This window comes from Camelus dromedarius, chromosome 35 (genome assembly GCF_036321535.1).
Source record: "Camelus dromedarius isolate mCamDro1 chromosome 35, mCamDro1.pat, whole genome shotgun sequence".
Classification (NCBI taxonomy): Eukaryota; Metazoa; Chordata; class Mammalia; order Artiodactyla; family Camelidae; genus Camelus; species Camelus dromedarius.
The window spans coordinates 13,655,756-13,675,268 of NC_087470.1; positions in this window are offsets into that span (position 1 = coordinate 13,655,756).

The window sequence follows — 19,513 nt, forward strand, 5'->3', positions numbered from 1 at the left end:
CCAATGTGTTTATCTATCTATCCACTAATGGATATTTGAGTTGTTTCCAGTTTGGAGCTATTATGAACGATGCTGCAATGCACATTTGTGGACAAGTTTCTGTGTAAACACGTGTTTTCAATTCTTTGGGGTATATAGTTAGAAGTCGATTTGCTGAGTCATATTATAAGTTTATGTTTAGCCTTTCTGTTGTAGTCATCCTAGTGGATGTGAAGCGGCATCTCGCTGTGGTTTTGGTTTGCAGCTCCTTAATGACTAATGAAGTTGATTATTTTTTCATGTGCCTATTGGCCATTTGTATATTTTCTTTGGAGAAATGTCAATTTAGATCTTTTGCCCAGTATTCAAATTCTTTTTTGTTGTTGTTGCGTTGTAGGAATTCCTTCTATGTTCTGGATGTTAGGTCCTTATGTGACGTATGATTTGCAAATATTTTCTCCTATTCTGTGTGTTGCTTTTAACTTTCTTGATTGTCAGTCTTTTTTTTTTTTTACTTAACCATTTTAAATTGTATAGTTAATTTACAATGTTGTGTTAGTTTCAAAAGCACAGCAAAGTGATTCAGATATATATATATATGTGTGTGTATATATTATTTTCCAGATTCTTTTGCATTATAGGTTATTACAAGATATTAAATATAGTTCCCTGTGCTACAAAGTAGGTCTTTGTTGTTATTTATATAGTAGTATGTATTTTGATTGTATCTCTGATGCACAAAAGTTTAAAATTTTAACAGTTCAATTTATCTCTATGTTCTTTTGTCGTTTGTGTTTTTGGGTTGCATCTAAGAAACCATCGTCAAATATGAGGTAAGAAAGATTTACGCTGATGTTTTCTTCTAAGAGTTTTATAGTTTTAGCTTCTACATGTAGGTCTTTTATACATTTTGCATTAGAATTTGTGTACAGTCCTCTTGGGCTGTAGGATGGCTTCTCAGGGCCTGAGCCCAACACCCCAGAACTGCTGGGGGAGAGGGTCTCTGCTGTCCATGTCTTTCCATAAACCTGATGGTCTAATTATAAAGGAAATTCATATATAGTGTGAGAGAAGAGCCCAACTTAATTTTTTTACATATGGATATCCATTTGTTGAAGGGACTATTCATTGCCCATTGAATGGTTTTCAATGGCAAATCAATTGACCAAGGACCCAGTTTTATCTGTGGATGCTCTGTTCTTGCACATTGATCTACGTGTCCATCTTAGCGCCAGTATTGCAAGGTCTTGATTACCACTGCTTTGTAGTTAAGTTTTGAAATTATAAGTCTCCCTTCCTTGTTCTTCTTTTTCAAGATTGCTTTGGATCACTTGCAATTCTGTATGAATTTTAGAATCAGCTTCTCATAGTCTACAAAAAAAGTCAACTGAGGTTCTGATAGGGACTACGTATTGAATCTGTAGATTAATTTGGGGAGCATTTCTCTCTTACCAATGTCATGTCTTCTGATCCTTGAACATGTGCTGTCTTCTCATTTATTTAGACATTTTAAAATTGCTTTAATACTGTTCTGTAGTTTTCAGTGTATAAGCTTGGCCCTTCTTTTGTTAACTTTATTCCTAAGTAGCTTATTGTTTTTTTTATGCTATTATAAATGGAATTGTTTCCTTAAATTTAATGTTTGATTATTTACTGCAAGTGTATACAAATAGAATTGATTTTTATATCCTACAGCTTTGCTGAATTCATTTATTAGCTCTACTTGCTTTTTACCTGCTAAGCTTTTTCGTGAGCCCATGGTGTACGCCAGCTGTCACCACTGCCGTGGCATCTACAGGGTTGAATGTCTGATTGACTGCTTTTGACAAACATTTCTGGAGAGAAGGCTTTTTGCACTGGGCAATCTCCAAGTCAGTGAGGTCAAGAGGGTCTTATGAGTAGGGTCTTCGAAGGAACCACTAAGAAGGTCAAATGATGACAATAATCTGGACGTGGGGCTTTGAAGGAGGTCTGCCCACTGGCTGCCGGCCTGCTGGTTTCCACCATGATTCCAGGCTGTTACTTTTCCAGGCTACTGCAGAGTTGGGGAAGTGGGATGCGGACATGTTAAGATGCCTTGTACCTTACTGTTCCTACTGACATCCAGCAGTTATTTGAAGAATAAATATTTCCTAGATTGCTGAAAGAATTTTGGTTCACTTCCCGAGTTCTGAAAATGTTAATTCTGGCAATTTTTGTCAGCGTTCTCATTGCTTTTATGGAGAAGAGGATTTTTGGCTTTTCTTATTCTGCCATTTCCACTGACAATGCTAAGTTCATTTTTTTTATTATATAAAAATATACATTTAATGATAAATCTTTAATGTCATGGATTACTACATCATTAAATTATTCTTTGTATGAAGTCACATAATTTTAGAGACGATGTTCGTGAAATCTTAGTGTTTGAAGCATTATTGTAGCCTAATAAATGGTAAATGGAACACAATTGATGTGGATAATTGAAATGCTTTGTCAAAATCAGTGAGCTGGAAACTGCATACCACACCTGCCCGACATCTAGTCACACCTTCAGGTCCTCCTCCTCTGACCTCTCCAGAATGGGTGCTTTGCAAAGATACAGGCTTAGGCTGCAGTGAGGATCATTGCCCTCACCCCTCACCGTACAGGGTGAGCATCAGAATCCTGATCAACCACTGAAGGTCAAGATTCTTCTGTGAGCCGGTCACTGCCTCCCATTTTTATGTGCCTCTGGACAAGAGGGAGGGGTCTAAACAATTTTGCTGCTTCATTTATAAATGAAAAAGCAGACACACACACACACACAGATGAAAAGAAAGGACAAATAGTCATATTTATATATTGAAGCAGGAAAATAGGAAATGTACTTTTGTCTGGTTTTCAGTTCTAAGACAGAACCCTTTTCTTTTTTTTTTTTTAAATTATGGCTGACAAATCTTTTTGACTTGTTCAAAGAAAAGGATTAACTCCTTGGATACAGACAACCAAACAGCACACATCCTTCCACCTTACCTTCCCACCAGCCCCTAGCCTCCTTCCCAGACACACCCAGAAATTATATGGAGCAGTTTCTTTTTCCACTCAGTCTTCTGTGGGCAATTGCTGACAAAGGGGGAAAACTGAATTTACTGAGTGAGTGAAGTCTTTCCTGTTAGGGGATTTGGCCTAACCCCAAGTTGTTTTGTGTAGTAAGTTTCACAGGGGTTCAGGAAGAGTCTTTGCCTGGACATATCCTGGAACTCTTGGGGCCACACCTATGTCAGAGCTGCACGGCCCAGGTACGTACAAGGTGTGACATGCAGGAGCAATCTCAGTTGAAATCATAAGAGAAAGACAGGCTCCTCTTTGCTACATTCTTTTCTTCTCATTGGAGCTTCTTTATGACCTAGCATTTCCCCCTCTTTCTCTTTATTCAAACTGCTTCCAGTAAAAACATTGGAGAAATTCATCAGCTCCACAGAAGACGAAGGATCAGATTGAATGAACACCCCTCTTAAGAGCCTTTAAAATTGTAACAGGAAATAAAACCTTAAGCTACAGAATGAAGGTCTCCTAATAGATTTGGGGTCCAAGCATTACAGGCTGGAGAAATGAGAAGTGTGGTTTGGAACTAGAGCCCCCTCCCTGCTACCCTAACACCCAGATGCCTTTCTTAGGTAAATATGAATGGTTGTGTATCTGATGGCTCAGCGAGAGCCTTCTCCCCACCCTTCTTCCCAAGGAGCAACACGTGTCTTGATTTATGACACCCTCTACGCACTCATCAAAAGAAAAAGCCTCCGAATCCCCTGAGGAATTCAACATGTGAGTTTCTCAACGTGTCTCTACCTCAACACTTCTGCCATGGTTTTGATCAATTCCATTATTCCTTTACTGTAATCCAACCTTATTTCAATTTTAATCAATAGCCTATATGCTAGACCACTTACATAAAGTGGCTTAGTGCCATCTGACACAATCCTATCTCCTGTTGCCCAATTTCCTTGAATCAACTCTGCCATTTTTATGATTTCTAAAAACTTGATTTCTTTCTAGCATTCCATTATATCCTTAAATCCTGAGTTTTTTCCTACATAGTTTGGTTGAATTAACCTCCTGGATTTTGTCTGTCGATGAACCTGGCACCATATTGGCCTTGACAATTTTGAAACTGATGCAGAAAGTCATGTAACACGTTAGCTTTTTCTGCTAGAAATTAACAGGCTCTAACGTAGTTTTCTTCTATAATATCATCCTATATTCATTCATTTTGTGCTATTATTTGATTCTAAACCCTCACATCTCTTTATTTTACTTTATTTACCTATTTTATTCCTCTTGATGTTAGCAGGTTTTTAAAAAAAATTTTCCTGCAAGGCTTATACTCAGAACAAGCCCATCTGACATGAATTATTTTTAAACTGTTTCTTGGATATAATCCCATTTTCCTCCATTATCCTCCATCCTCTCCTCCTGTCCTGCAGATGTAGAGAATAAATGTTTCTCATTTCCATTGGGAATGGGATAAACTGGGAGTTTGAGATTTGCAGATACTGATGTCTACATCTTGACCAGATAGATTCACATGTTCTTGTCAACCTGTCTGGGTTCCACAATACTAATTCTCACTCTATTTTGCTCCCTATTACTTTCCTGTTTTCCCTTAAAACCTTGATACAACAGTTGTTTTAAAGTCATTATCTGTCAATTCCATCACCTCTGTCCCTTCTGGGTCAGTTTTTATTCACTGATTTTTTTTTTTCCTGGTTTTGGGTCACAGTTTCCTGCTTTTTCACATGTTTAGTGCTTTTTAATTAAGTCAAAATGAATGCTGCAGTGTTGATGTCTGGATTTTTTTTTTCTGTCTTTTTAAAAATGTACTGAATTTTTTTGACAGAGTTCCGCTTCTCCTGGAGAAGCTGGGTCTTTCTAAGACTTTTTGAAATGCTTTGTCAGGGCAGGTTTCCAGTAACCCAGTGCTAGGGACAGTTTAGGTCTACTCAGGCTTCACTTTCCTGAGCTCTCTGCTGGACGCCTTTGGTGTCTAATGAGCTTTCTGTGCTCTGGCTTTTCCATGTTAGCCATTCTGACAGGTGTGAGGTGATCTCTCACTGGGGTTTTGATTTGCATTTTCCTGATGGCTAGTGATGTTGAGCACCTTTTCATGGACCTGTTGGCCATCTGCATGTGTTCTCTGGAAAAATATCTAATCAAATATTCTGCCTATTTTAAAAATTAAGTTGCTTGATTTTTCTGCTGTTGAGTTGTATGTGTTCTTTATGTATGTTGGGTACTAATTATCCAACATATGATTTGCAATTATTTCTTCCCATTCAGTGGTTGCCTTTTTTCACAAACCTTTATTGAATTCGTATTGTGACCAAACTTGGAGCAAATCAATTTGCCTAAGACTAATTTGCCTAAGACTAATTTGCCTAAAACCCATTCACTTAAAGGCAACTTATGTTATTAGTACATTTATGTAAAATTTATATTTATCTAATACTATTATTTATTTGTATTTTATATGTAACAGGATGATTTTAACCTGTTTAGAAAGTTTTTTTTAGATATACTCATTTGTATTTTTCTAACCTCTGAGCATTTCAAAGATATTTTTAGCTAGTTTTCTAAAGGCATTGCTGCCCAAGATTTAAGTAAAAATTAGTAGTCATTCTTTAATTGCTGCCACATTAAAAACTTGGCTTATGCATTAAAGACTATTTTTGCATCTTAAAAAATTTATTTTTATTTTATATATTTTAATTGAGTTATAGTCAGTTTACAATGTTGTGTCAATTTCTGGTGCACAGCACAGTGCTTCAGTCATACATGAATAGACATATATTCATTTTCATATTCTTTTTCACTGTGAGCTGTGATAAGATCTTGAATATATTCCCCTGTGCTCTACAGTATAAACTTGTTTATCTATTTTATATATATCAGTCAGTATCTGCAAATCTTGAACTCCCAGTCTGTCCCTTCCCACCTTCCTCCCCCCTGGCAACCACAAGTCTGTATTCTATGTCTGTGAGTCTGTTTCTTATTTTTATTTAAAAAAATTTTTTTAAATGGACATATCGGGGATTGAACCCATATTTTTACATTCTTGATGTAACTTTTATCCTATCAGTATACTTTTGAAGTTTTCTAGAATTTTTAAAAACACAAGATTCAGTCACTCTTTTAAAATGTCTTTGATCTTTCTGGGTAAGTATTTATATTACACTGTATCATATTTGAGTCATCAAATCATGTCTTTTGAATATTTTGGAATATTTTAGGGAATGTTTAGAACTGTTGTACAGCAGACAAATTATTAACCAGTAAGACTATACTTGCTGTTTCTTCCCATTTGTAAGGTATTTCTGTTTTTAAAAACATATTTTTAAAAATTATTTTTAGTGGGGAGGTTTGTTGTTTTATTTTTTGGTGGAGGTGCTGTGGATTGATCCTAGGACTCCCTGCATGCTAGACATGCCCTCTACCACTGAGCTATAACACCCCCTCCCACCCCAGATATTTCTGTTCTGATCTTAATTTTTTAAAAAAGAATTAAAGGCCATATCATGCATTATGTAAAAGCATCATTATACTTCATTTTCCTCATGCCCAAATCATAAAACAATACTAGGTCATGAATTGCAAAGCACTGCATAAATTAAAACACTTGGTACTTAGCCATAAAAAATGATAAAATAATGCCATTTGCAGCAACATGGATGGCCCTGGAGAATGTCATTCTAAGTGAAGTGAGCCAGAAAGAGAAAGAAAAATACCATATGAGATCATTCATATGTGGAATCTAAAAAACAAAAGACAAGTGAACTTATATATAAAACAGAAACAGACTCAGAGAGATAAAATACAGACTTGTGGTTGCCAGAGGGGAGGGAGGTGGGAAGGGATAAACTGGAATTTCGAGATTTGCAGATTCTGACTGGTATATATAAAACAGATTAACAAGATTATACTGTAGAACACAGGACTATATATTCAATATCTTGTAGTTGCTCACAGTGACAAAGAATATGAAAATGAATATATGTACATTTATATATGACTGAAGCACTGTGCTGGGCACCAGAAATTGACACGACATTGCAAACTGACTATATGTCAATAAAAAGAAAAATTCCAGAAAGTTCCACACACAAAACAACCCAAACACCCAGTGACACACCAATGAGACCAGCGCTGCAGTGGGCCAGCATGTGTGTGTTTACAGGTGCCAGGTGAACAGCCTTCTGGGTCGTCCACTATTGATCAGTGCTTCCTGGAAACCGACGCATCGAACAGCCTGCCTCTGAAATGTTTCATAATCGCGCATTCCAGTGAAAGGCCAGGTCATTCAACTTCTGTATGTTGCAAGGCTTCATCCAGGGAGCTGATTCACCATCAAGTGTAGCCCCAAAGATAGCAGCTCTCAGAACCACCATCCAGAAGACTCAGGATCCCTCCCTGGAAACACAGCAGCTCATTCATTCATCCGGTAGGTGTGCTGAGTCCTCACGGTATGCCAGCAGTGTTTTAAGTGCTGGGGTACAGTGGTGACCAGGACAAAGTTCTAGATGTACAAAGACAGTCAAACCATAGACACATTTATGACATTGCACGGAGTGCATTGAAAACAGTGGACCAGGGCAGGTGGACAGAGAATGTCCAGGGGGTGCTAATTAGACAAGGCTGTCAGGATATGTGGTGGGTGTGAGGGAGTCAGACATACAACATCTGTGGGGATGTCACCGAGAAGAAGCAGCAACGGTGAGTCCCTCTTTGTTGGGTTCAAGACCAGCCAGGTGGCTGAAGCTTGGTGAGCCCAGTGGAACATACAGGTGAGGGCAAAGAAGTCAGTCCAATCAGGTGATGCAGGTAAAGACAACTATTTTATCCCAAAGTGTGAAAGAACGTCATTGGAACTTGTTGGTGAGGGGGCAGTGGTCACAAAGGGACTGAGAATTTTCAAAGGCTCACTCTGCACTCTTGATTAATGCCTGTGGAGAAGAGCAGTTCACATTGTTGGGGAGGAGAAGTCCTGTCTCTACTCTTAGGTGAAATGACTGGGGGCCTGTGAATTAAATCAGCAGAAGACAGGGTAATGAGAAACAGCACCCAATTTCTATTAACATTTATGTGCATGAGAGTTCTTGAAAAGAAGTGAAACTCAAAGGCATAGTTAGACTTGGGGGCTTATCTACCCTTTTAACAAAGGAAAGAGAGTTTGGGCTTTAAGGGATGATAAATTGTGGGCAACTGATGAGAAAGTATATGGGGGAACTGCGGAAGTTAAGGGCGATTTTAGAAAGGTCTGTTTATGGAAACTTGTCTGAGTGTTGACTCTTGTCTGCAGTGATCAGAGAGTCATGTCTCTGCCTGGCATGAAGCGGAGGCACCTTCCCAAACGGAAACGTTCGTCCTGCTTTGAGGCAGATAAGAGGAGGGCAGAGACCTCTTTCTGCATCAGTTGATTCTCAATTGTTTTCAGCCCACAAATAATCCTTTTGCTAAAGGGGCATATTTTGGGGTGGCGTACACTGGTCTCCTTCAACTCTCTTAAAGAATTTAAGAATGCTGGTTCACACATGATGGTTGTAATGCGCCTCCTGGGCCTCTTCCAACAATACATTTATTATTACCTGTTGATTAAGATTGTGTGGAAAGAACACACACACACACACACCTCTCTGGGTTTCAGTTTCCTTTTTCTTAATATTTTTGGGTAAAATTTATATATAGTGGGAAGTGTACAGCTTGCAATGTTGACAAACTATCAACATAACAGAATAAAAAGCTAGAACTCAGGGAATTCCTTTGGGCCACATCCCCATCGGTTTCCACCCTTCCTACTCCCTCACTCCAAAGACAATCATGGTTCACGATTTTTTTTTTTTCAATATGTGATTTTTCCTACTCTCTCTCTCTCTTTTTTTTCTTTGTATAAATGGGATCATAGAGTATGTGCTGTTTCGTGTAAGGCTCCTTTCATTCTGCAACCCGTTGCTGAGATTCAGCCATGTTTCTGCTACTTTCATTTCTCTTTCAACACTGAGTTGTGAGGGACCTGCCCTCCGACTGTCTCGCAGTTTGCCTATTCATTCTCCTGTTGGCGGACATCTGGACGTCTGGGCTGCCTCCAGCGTTTGCCTATTATGAATAAAGCTGCTGCGAACGCTTATGTACAAATCTTTTTGTGGCTACATGGCTTCTTCTCTAGGAGTGGGGTTGATGGGCCCCCCGGTAAATGTGTGTTTAATAAAAAACACAGGGTCTTTTCCAAAGTGGTTGGTCCATTTTCACTGCCACCAGCAACGTCGGGGAGTTCCAGTGTCACCCTCTTTAACTTAGCCATCCTGGTGGGCGGTTGTGGAATCTGGCCGTGGTATTTGCTTGATGACTCGAGCTGTTGGACACTTTCTCATGTATTTATCAGGCATTTGTGTATTTCCTTTTTGAAGAATCTATTCAAGGTTGGATAACTTTACAGCCAGAGTAACTTACTAAAAAAAAGAAACTAACATATTCCAGAAGGTACCATAGTCAAAAAAAAAAACAAAAACAAAACCCAAAACAAAACAGAGGATTGAAATATAAACGATTAAATCAGAAATAGGTAATCAGAACAAAGAAAACAAGAATACAGTAGTTATATAAATTGGGTTTTAAAATATCTATACTTGACAGTTCGCCGGAAAATCAACTTAGAAGGGAAAACTTGTAAACTGGAAAATAAAATTCAGAAGAAGAAGTGACAATTCATTAAATGCATCACATGGAAAAGTTAGAAGTGAATACGACGCACAAGTGCGTGCAAATAAATTTGAAAATTTCAATGAAAAGATAATTTTCTGATCCATACCCAGAAAAATATAATTGATGACTAACAGAAGAAGGAGATTTTCAGCGTTATCTGGCAGAGGGGAGACCCTTTCCTGCCATCACCAAATACGTACATTAAAAGTCTTTGCCACTGTTTGTCTCCTGGCTCAGAGAACCACTCCCATTTCCTCACCCTCGGTGAACCTTGAGCTCTCTCTACATCAGTTACCCTAGAATTAACCCAGTGTTTTTTACCTTCGTACATTTTGATTTGATAACCTGCATGAAACAATTAATTTTTCTGATTCTGCACCCGTTGCTGGTTTCATCGGTCCCAGCGTGGAGGGCAGGCAGGGTGCTGTGAAGCCACCGTTCAAAGTCCCCTTAGACTTGATGGCTGCAGTTGGCAACAAAAACCTGTCCCTTCCAGCTCACGTCACTGCGAGATGAGCAGGAGAAGTTGTGCAGAGTCAGGTAAGGAGTTCCAGCTTCCAGACTGGGATTTTTGGGTTATTGTCAGAAAGGTCACTAAACGTCATCACATCTTACATGGCCCTGAACTCGCTTTGTTTTTCTGATTGTAAAGAAATGTCCATAGCAATGGGGACACATCTGAGGTCCCAGCGGGTGACATTGGATGTCCCATTCTTCCCACTGACATCACTTTTCAGTTTCTTTATATTTAAAGTTAGCTACACATTGAATAAAGATAAGAATTGTTAACTTTCAGATCACAAAAGGCTATAAAAATGCAAAAAACGCAAAGGAGCACGAAAAATCAGAAGTGCCAGGACCCACCGCATTTGTTCCTAAGGCTGCCACATACAGGGTGTAAGGACCCTGGGGGGTAAGGGCCATGAAGAGGGCGGCTTAAAATAATTGAAATGTGTAGACACAGAGTTCTGGAGGCCACAAGATCACAAGCAAGGTGTCAGCTGGGCCAGGCTTCCTGTGAACCTCTGAGCAGGACCATAGTTTGCTTCGTCCTGGCGTCTGGTGTGTGTTGGCCATCCTTGGTCTACTCTGGGCTCCAGCAGCATTCCTTCACTCTCTGCCTCTGTTGTCATGAGATTTGCCCCTCCTGGTCTGTGTCTCTCCTTTTCTCTAAGGACACCAATTTTGTTGGATTAGACGCCCCTTCTACTCCAATATAAATTTACCCTAATTATGTCTTCAACTACTATTTGCAAAGAAGGTCACGTTCTGAAGTTCCGGGGTTTAGGACTTCAACACACCTTCTTGTGGGGTTTCGGAGACACAGTTCAACCATGTGTCCTTGGGGGAAAAATATCCCTGAAAAATTTGTCTTACAAAGAGAGGAATGAATCACAGAAATTAATTGGTAAGAAATTAGTTGATAAATTAATTGATAAGGAAGGCTTTAAAGGACACGATGGTGAAATAATTGTCCATGTTACCATAAAGCCATGCACGCCTTGAAGTAAAATGAAAGTAAACACAGATAATATTAAAAAAAAATAAAAATTCTATTCGTGAAATTGGAGAAAACACACAACATCGTAAAATGATTATAAATCAATAAAAAGTGTTAAAAAAGAAAAGAAATTGGAGAAAAGAACTGTAAGATATTGGGAGATGGGTTAGAAGTCATAGAAGCATCTTAAACTTCTCTTTCACAGCTGGTGATGCTGGATGTCACATTCTTTCCACAGACATCACTTTTCAGTTTATATTTAAAGTTATCTACACGTCGAATAAAGATAAGAATTTTTAACTTTCAAATCACAAAAAGGCTACAAAAATGTAAAAAAAATCACATCATCGCTATAAGTACAGATAAAGAAAAAGTGAGAAAAAATGTGAAGAGGAGTGAGCATAAATATACAAATAAATAAATATTAAGGCACACGACTGATTAAATTAATATTAAAACCCCATATATTGAAAAAACAACATAGTAATTGACTATACATAAGAGATACCGCTAAGCAAAGTAATAGAGAAACAGTCTAATAAAAAAGAAAGATAAAAATATACTGGAAAAACGCTTTGTAGACAGAGTAGGGTGGGGAGGTTTGGAAGGAAATGGAGGTAATTTTAAAATCAGACAACGTGGAACTTACTGGACAAAGTGAGACAGGAGGGAAGGGGGGCTGGCGTAGATGTTCAAGAAATGATACAGCAATTAACACCAAGATGGTGAAAAAATCAACACCCAACAGACCTTGAGGTCCAAGATGGCGGGAAATGGGATTTCCAGTGAACCTGAGCTCCACTGGACACTCATCGCAATGTATTAACTGCTAACGGGCACTCCCACAGGCATGATGGTTCCGAGGCTGATCATAAAGAGTCCATTTCCTGAGAATCCCCACCTCTTCCCCAAAGTGGTTGGAATAACCCTCGCACCTGTCAGCATACGACGTTACCCAGTCCATAAACACTAACCACCCCGCACCTCAGGGCCACTCTCCCTCCTTCTGTCTATGGAGTGTGTGTCTCTCTCAATAAATCTACCTTTACTCAACTGTGGCTCACTCTTGAATTCTTTCCTGTGCGAAGCCAAGGACCCACACTTGGTCTCACCCCACATTTTTTTTCTTGTGTCAGAAGCACAGAGAATTCAAAGGAACCAGCACAGGGGATTCAGCAACACTCACAAAAACACGGCGGATTCGACAGTGGAATTACGACACTTGCAAACTTTTATGGGAAATGATACAGCGTCAGAATAAAACTAAAACGCTTAGAAATGCAGGGAGAAATGGACAAAAATCTCAAATTGCAATTTGCCATGATACCATCCCTCGATGTCTTTAATAGACAAAAGTCAATACTACGTAAGGACAGGGTGGATTTGAAAAATGTAACCAATCATCTTGCTTTAATAGAGACTTAGAATTTTTATCCGATGAGCAGAAAGTACACTTACTTTGCAAAAATGAAGAAAATATTTATGAAACAAAGCGAAGCTTTTAATGCATTAAAAATATAGAAGATGTAGTCTGGATGTAAATAACAAAATCCAGCCAACCCAAAGCAAAATCCAAGCCACCAGACATTTTAAAATAAAAAGACCAACAAAGATGTGAACAGTAAATCAAAGACAAAATTAAAGTCCAATTCTAGGCTATTTAGGAAATTACTACTATAAAAATACTAAATGTTCAACAGAATTGAATGTAAGAGACATTTTAAGTAACATTATTTTTTTAAAAAAGGAATGAATAGAAATCAATTTTAGTGTTCATCTGGTGAGAAAAATTGTAAATGAACAAGAAGTGAGAAAATTAATTCAGTCTAAGTAGATGAAACAACTTAACCAAATATATAGTAATTGATATATTGATATTAATTAGTATCCATTAAATAATGAATATTAATTAAGCAACTTAAGTAACTTAAAGTTACTTGATTAATGAATATTAATTAAGTAATTAAGTAACTTAAAGTTAATGTTACTTAAGTAATGAATATTAATATCAAGTAATGAATATTAATCAATAAAATTATATTAATACATCACAAAATACAAAGCAATTGATTTGAAAGCGACAACAGACAAACTGAGTAAAATAAATGGACTCATAAACTTCTGGCCCGGGGTCAGGGAGGGGAGTCTTAAATACTTAAATCCTCAAATTCCTACTGCAGGCGACCCTGATTTATGCGGTCTGAGCTACAATGCTCATTTTTAACAAAGTTCTAGACTTGATCTTGTGTTTTTCTCAAAAGACTGTAAATGTGGACCTGTTTTAAAAGCAAAACAAACCCCTCAGTATATCCTATGTTGTTCTATTATGTATGTTATTTTATTTGGATCAATGCATGATGTTCATATTTCTTACACATCCATAAAATCAAACACATTTACTAACAACCAAAAGCAACATTAATTCAGAGTGACTGGTGGCGTCTGCTGTGGCTGGAATTCGTAGTCGGGAGATGACATTTTGTGTTTTATCTTCTCCTCCGTTCACTCTTGAATTTAAGCCATCACCACTCTGCATTTCAGCCCCTGTTAACCCGTATTTAGATGTGACCGCCAAGTTAGTCGTGCCCTTCAAAATGCATTATTAATTGTAAAAATCTCGTTTATAAATGTCATGGCTGATTAACTGGTATCCCAGCTCCCGGGAGCGTGTTCCAAAGTGGCACAGAGCTGGGTGAATTCTGCATCAGCAGGATACGGTGCTGACAGACCCACTCTGCACTCTCGCTCGCTCCTCCCGCTGCTTTGTCCTGTTCTGGAAGCTTCCACCCGTTCATGCCCCCAAATGTGCGGTAACACCATTTAGTCTGCACTTGGCCCCAGGGCACTGTTCTGCATTAAGCCCACCTCTGTTTTTTCATCGTTAGCACGCATAGCAACTAAAGTAACACATTTAACCGCTGTTGCGGGCAGGTGGGGGGTGTTGGGGGGGCGGAGGGGGTGGGAGTGGGGGTGGGGGAGTGGGGGGTCTCATAAGGTCAAACCAGGATCTCAACAGGGGACGCCAAGGTCTTGGATTATGATAAGGCTTTTCCACGGTAGAACTTTGTCTTTACAGCTGGCAACCTGGGAGGGGGTTAATTATTGCACTTTAACATGAGGCCTTTGCCCACTTAATCGGATTCACACATACCTATTTATCAAGATGCCAATCTTGAATAATACATCTTTATGTCTTGGTGACCAAAGATCTGTAAACACAAATATACATCCAGATATTGACTTACAAGAAAGTTCTCAGTTATAAGATGATCCACGATGTACCAACATTATTATTATTTTTTGGCATTAGCCATACAATCAATATATAAAGTTCAAAAGCTTCCAGGAAACTCATGGTCCCTTGAGAGTGTGTCCACTAACATCCAACAGGGTGCAGAACAATCAGAACCATCGCCCACCCGCAGGCTTGGGAGGGCACAGACAAGGGTGGTGGACCGTTCTGGGCCCACGGTCCCTTTCTGGGCTCAGATAGCTTGCTCTGATTCTTGGCATTTTCTGCCATTTGCAGCAACGTGGATGGACCTGGAGATCGTCATTCTAAGCGAAGCAAGTCAGAAAGAAAAATACCATATGAGATCACTCATATGTGGACTCTTAAAAAAAAAAAAAGAACACTCTGAACTCATCTGCAAAACAGAAACAGACTCGCAGACTTAGTAAATAATCTTATAGTTACTGGGGAAAGGGGGTGGGAAGGGATAAATTTGGGAGTTTGAGATTTACAAATGTTAGCCACTATATATAAAAATAAGTTTGAAAAAATTTGTTCTGGTATAGCCCAAGGAACTATGTTCAAAATCTTATAATAACCTTTAATGAAAAAGAATGTGAAAATGAATATGTGTGTGTATCTGCACGACGGGGACACTGTGCTGCGCACCAGAAGTTGACACATTGTCACTGACTGTACTTCGATTAAAAAAAAAATCCAGTGCTTGGTATTTTCAATTTTCCCCCTCAATTGGCCAAAATGAAAACTCCCCGCACCCCCAGCTCCCCTCGGCAGGATGTAGGATCCCGTTTTCCCACTCCAACTAACTGGTCCCATACTAGGGAGTTGGTCCAACTGGTCCAAAAAAACTGAGTTTCTTTTATGCACTTGGTCCTGTCCTGGGTGCTGGGGTGCTTGGGAGAAAGACTGATCAAATCAGGTGGGGGGAAGCCAGGTAAACACCAGACAAGGTTATCAGTATGTGTGGGAAGACACCGTGGTACCACATTTTAAAACATCTTTAGGCCAACGCTGCATAATTTCTTACTTGCTGTGGAAAATAATCTATAATTTTGCAGTTTGGGAATTCTCAACCTTATCACCTGAAATAAAATGCACAAGCTAAAAGTTGAGAATTATAGTTTATTTGGCTGACATTCTGAGGACTTGAGCCCGGGAGACAGCCCCCAGATTGCTCTAAGGGATTGTTCCAAAGAAGTAAGGGAGGAGCCAGGACGTACAGGAGTGTTTGCAACAAAGACAAGGTAGTCGGAAAGATGACAAAAGATGACTGTTAATTAAAGAAAACCAAACATCTCAAGTTAAGGGACTGAGCACTTTTCTATGTAAGGGAAGATGCAAAGGTTTGGGCTCATTGAAATCATTCCTTTGATGTGCACCTGAGCTCTCTAAGGCCAGTGTCCTGTTCTCTCCCATCCTGAGTCCTCTCTGGGGGCACCACTGGGGGTGGCAGCAGAGGAGGGGCTGCCTGCTTGTCTGCATCCTGAGTTTCCTCTGCTCACCGCTGGGGGTGGTCGTAGCAGCTGAGGACCTGGTGGCCAGAGCATCCTTTGTTTACCAACATGGCTAGTAATATTTTTGGTTCATAGTCTGATAATTTCTTCAAGGGCCTGATTGGATCCAAAGAGACTTCTAAACAAAAAATCTGGTTATGCCTTTCTGAACTGGCTTGTATCCAGCTGGGATGTCCTCTCAGCCTTCTTGTAGTAAAGTCGCTCTATATTTTAAAAGGATGTGTGCTGAATTGGAAGTTGGGTTGCGGGCTGGAATTTTGCTTTCAGTTGATTGATTCGTAAAGTGGAACATGTGGATAAATTTGATAATGTCATATAAGTTTGGGCATTTCATTGTAAAATAGTGCTACTGCTTAATTTTTATTTCCTTTCAAAAAGGATCGTAGAAAACCAGCAAGTCCAGATTTCACAGAGAGAACATGTTTTATTTTTTTCAAATTTAAATCAATTAATTATTGTGTATTTTAATGAAAAAAGATGTTGGAGGGTAAATTAGGAGTCTGGGATTAACAGATATACGTGACTGTATATAAAATAGATAAACAACGAGGACCTACTGCGTAACACAGAGAACTATGTTCAGTTTCTTGAAGGGGGAGGCCATAGCTCAGTGGTAGAGCACATGCTTAGCATGCACGAGGTCCTGGGTTCAATCCCCAGTACCTCCTCTATAAGTAAACTTCATTATCTTCCCCCCTCCCCCCCCAAAATTTCTTGAAATAACATACAATGGAAAAGAATCTGAAAAAAAAAATCTATATAAATGTATAACTAAATTGCTTTGCTGGGCACCTGAAACTCACATTGTAAATCAACTACACTTCAGTAGCAACAAAAATTTTAAAAAGCATTTTGAAATTACATTGTTTTGTAATCTGGTTAGTGGATAATTGAGATATATACAGAATTACAAGTGAAATAAAATTAATAAGGTATTTATGGAAAAAAAAAAGATGTTACTACAAGATGTTCTGCTAGCCAAGTCGATCCACTGAAAGGAAGTCGGCTCCCAGCAACGCAACTTAAATTCAACACATACTTAAAAAAACGTTTCTATTATAAACATCTAACATAGTCAAGACAAAAAGAGGTCTAATTTGCTTTTGCTGTGTGCGTGTGTGAGGGCTGGTTCATCTCATCCAGGACAGTTTCTGCTCTTTTTCTGTTCTGTAGAAGGATCCATTCTTGTCCGTTTAGCCATGGCATAAAAGAGGACATACTTTATTTTAAAATTGTATTTGTTTTTTAAGAGAACATACTCTAAATTGTCTAGTTCTTATCAAAACACACAGTGAAAAGTAGCGTTTCGAGCACCATCTCGAAACCTTATGAGAATAGCAGCAAGTTAATTCCTTCTTCCAACAAGGAAGGGAAATATGAAGATGAAAACTGAAATTAATTAAAAAGGAACATAATGAAAATCAACAAAGAAAATTTTCTTTTAAGTGTAATAAATTGATTGCTTTTGCTAGGAATTTTTATTTGTTTTCAAGTCCAAGTTGACAATCTTTGTACTTTAACTGAATTGTTTGTTCATTTACGTTGAGTGTAATTACAGATATAATTAGGTTGAAATCCATTTTCTTACAGACAGAAAGAGTTGGAAAACATTTGTTTTCTACTTGTCTTCCTGTTCTGTTTTCTTTCTTCTTTTGCTTTTTGGGTTACTTAGACACTTTTTATTATACATCTAAGTATTCACTTGTTAGTTATACCTTCTTTTATGATTCTTTCTGTGTCTATCATAGAGATTAAAACACATACCTTCGTCTTACGAGAGTTTAACAAAAAGTAGTCCTTTGATCACTTCCCAGACAATGTAAGAACTTTAGAACATATTTACTACATTTAATTTCCCGTATTTTGTGTTATTTTCACGTATTTTAATTTATAAATATTTCACACCAGGTAAGACATTATTACAGTTTTTATAAAACTAATATTCATTTAGATTTATCCATTTATTTATTCCTCCCTTCCCCTTTTATTTTTTCATGCATTTCAGTTCTGACTGGAATCACATTCCTTCTGCACCGAGAATTCCTTTCAGTAGTTCTTTGGTGTAGATCTTCCAACATTAGTGTATGTGTGTTAATCAAAGTCCAAATTCCAAACTGATTTCATCAGTTTCTTCATTGCTGTCTTTATTTTTCCGTTCCACGATCTACATTGCATTAAGTGTCATGTCACGTTTCCTTACTCCCATCTGGTCTGTGACAGTTTCTCTATTTTTTTTCTTACCTTTCACAACCTTGACACTTTTGTAGACTCCTTGGTATTGCCAATTTTTATTCGCTTGTTTTTAGCCATTGCAATAATTACATAACGGTATTCATTGTGGCTTTAGTTTACATCTTGTAATGAATAATCATGTTGGTCATATTTGCCATCTATATTGGTCTCCTTTTAGTAAGCCACTGTGTAAATCTTCTGCCTGTTAAAAAAAATTAGATTATCTGTTTTCTAAATGTTGAGGTTTGAAAAGTTCTACATGCCTTCTGGATACAAGTTCTTTGTCAGAATGTGATTTGTAAATATTTTATCTTTTTCTGTGGCCTGTGGTTTCATTCTCTTGACAATGTCTTTTGAAGAGCAAACTATTTTAATATTGGTAAATCTAATTTATTAAGTTTTTTTGGATGGGTAGGGCTCTTGGCGTCATATTGAAGAACTCTGCCTACCTCAAGGTTACAGACTTTTTTTTTTGTCATTTTACATTTTACATTTACGCCTCTGATTCATTTTGAGGTAAGCTAAGTGTAAGATGTAAGATTCATTCCTTTTGCCTGTGGAAATGAGCACCATTTGTTGAAAAGACTTTGCGTTCTCTGATGACTTGCCCTTGCAACTTTGACAAAAACCAGCTGAGTACATTGATGTGTTTTGTTCCTTTGATCTACATGTCTGTCCCTCTGTAAAGAACTGATTGGTAGAGAAACATATTGAGAACAGATTTGCAGGACTGGAGCCCTGTATTTCCCCTAGAAGCAACGTTCAGTATTTGCTCAGCCAGTGTTTGTGGCACCTTCATGGAACATAACTATTGCAAATAAACAACGGACTGTGAATATATTTTCAACCTTTTCTGCTTCCGGGCGACCTTTATCTAGGAAGTTACTGGATGGTAGTTTCTACCAAAACAGATGCAAACACCAACTAAAAGGAAGACAAGAAATAGAAAAAAGATACAAAGGATGGGAGGAGCAGAGGGAATTCCAGGATGATTGTGAAGATGATTTTGACCTCAAACCAGCATGGAGAGCAAAGAAATCCAATTGTTCCTGCTCGACCTTCCATGACTTTGTCGCCCAAATCAGCTGAGAGGTCTCATGTCACCCAGTGGAAGTGTTTTCCTCTGAATTATCCCTCAGAGTTGGAGGCTGGCTATGCTGAGTTGCTTAGAAGAAAACACATCCCTTTTTCACCCTACCCACCATCCATATTCTTGCTACAGCATTTCTAGAAGTTTTAACTTTTTCACTGACCAATGACTTTCCCAAATGGGGCTCTTGTAATGTCTCAGGTCAACTGAAGCCACACTGTGATCCTGGG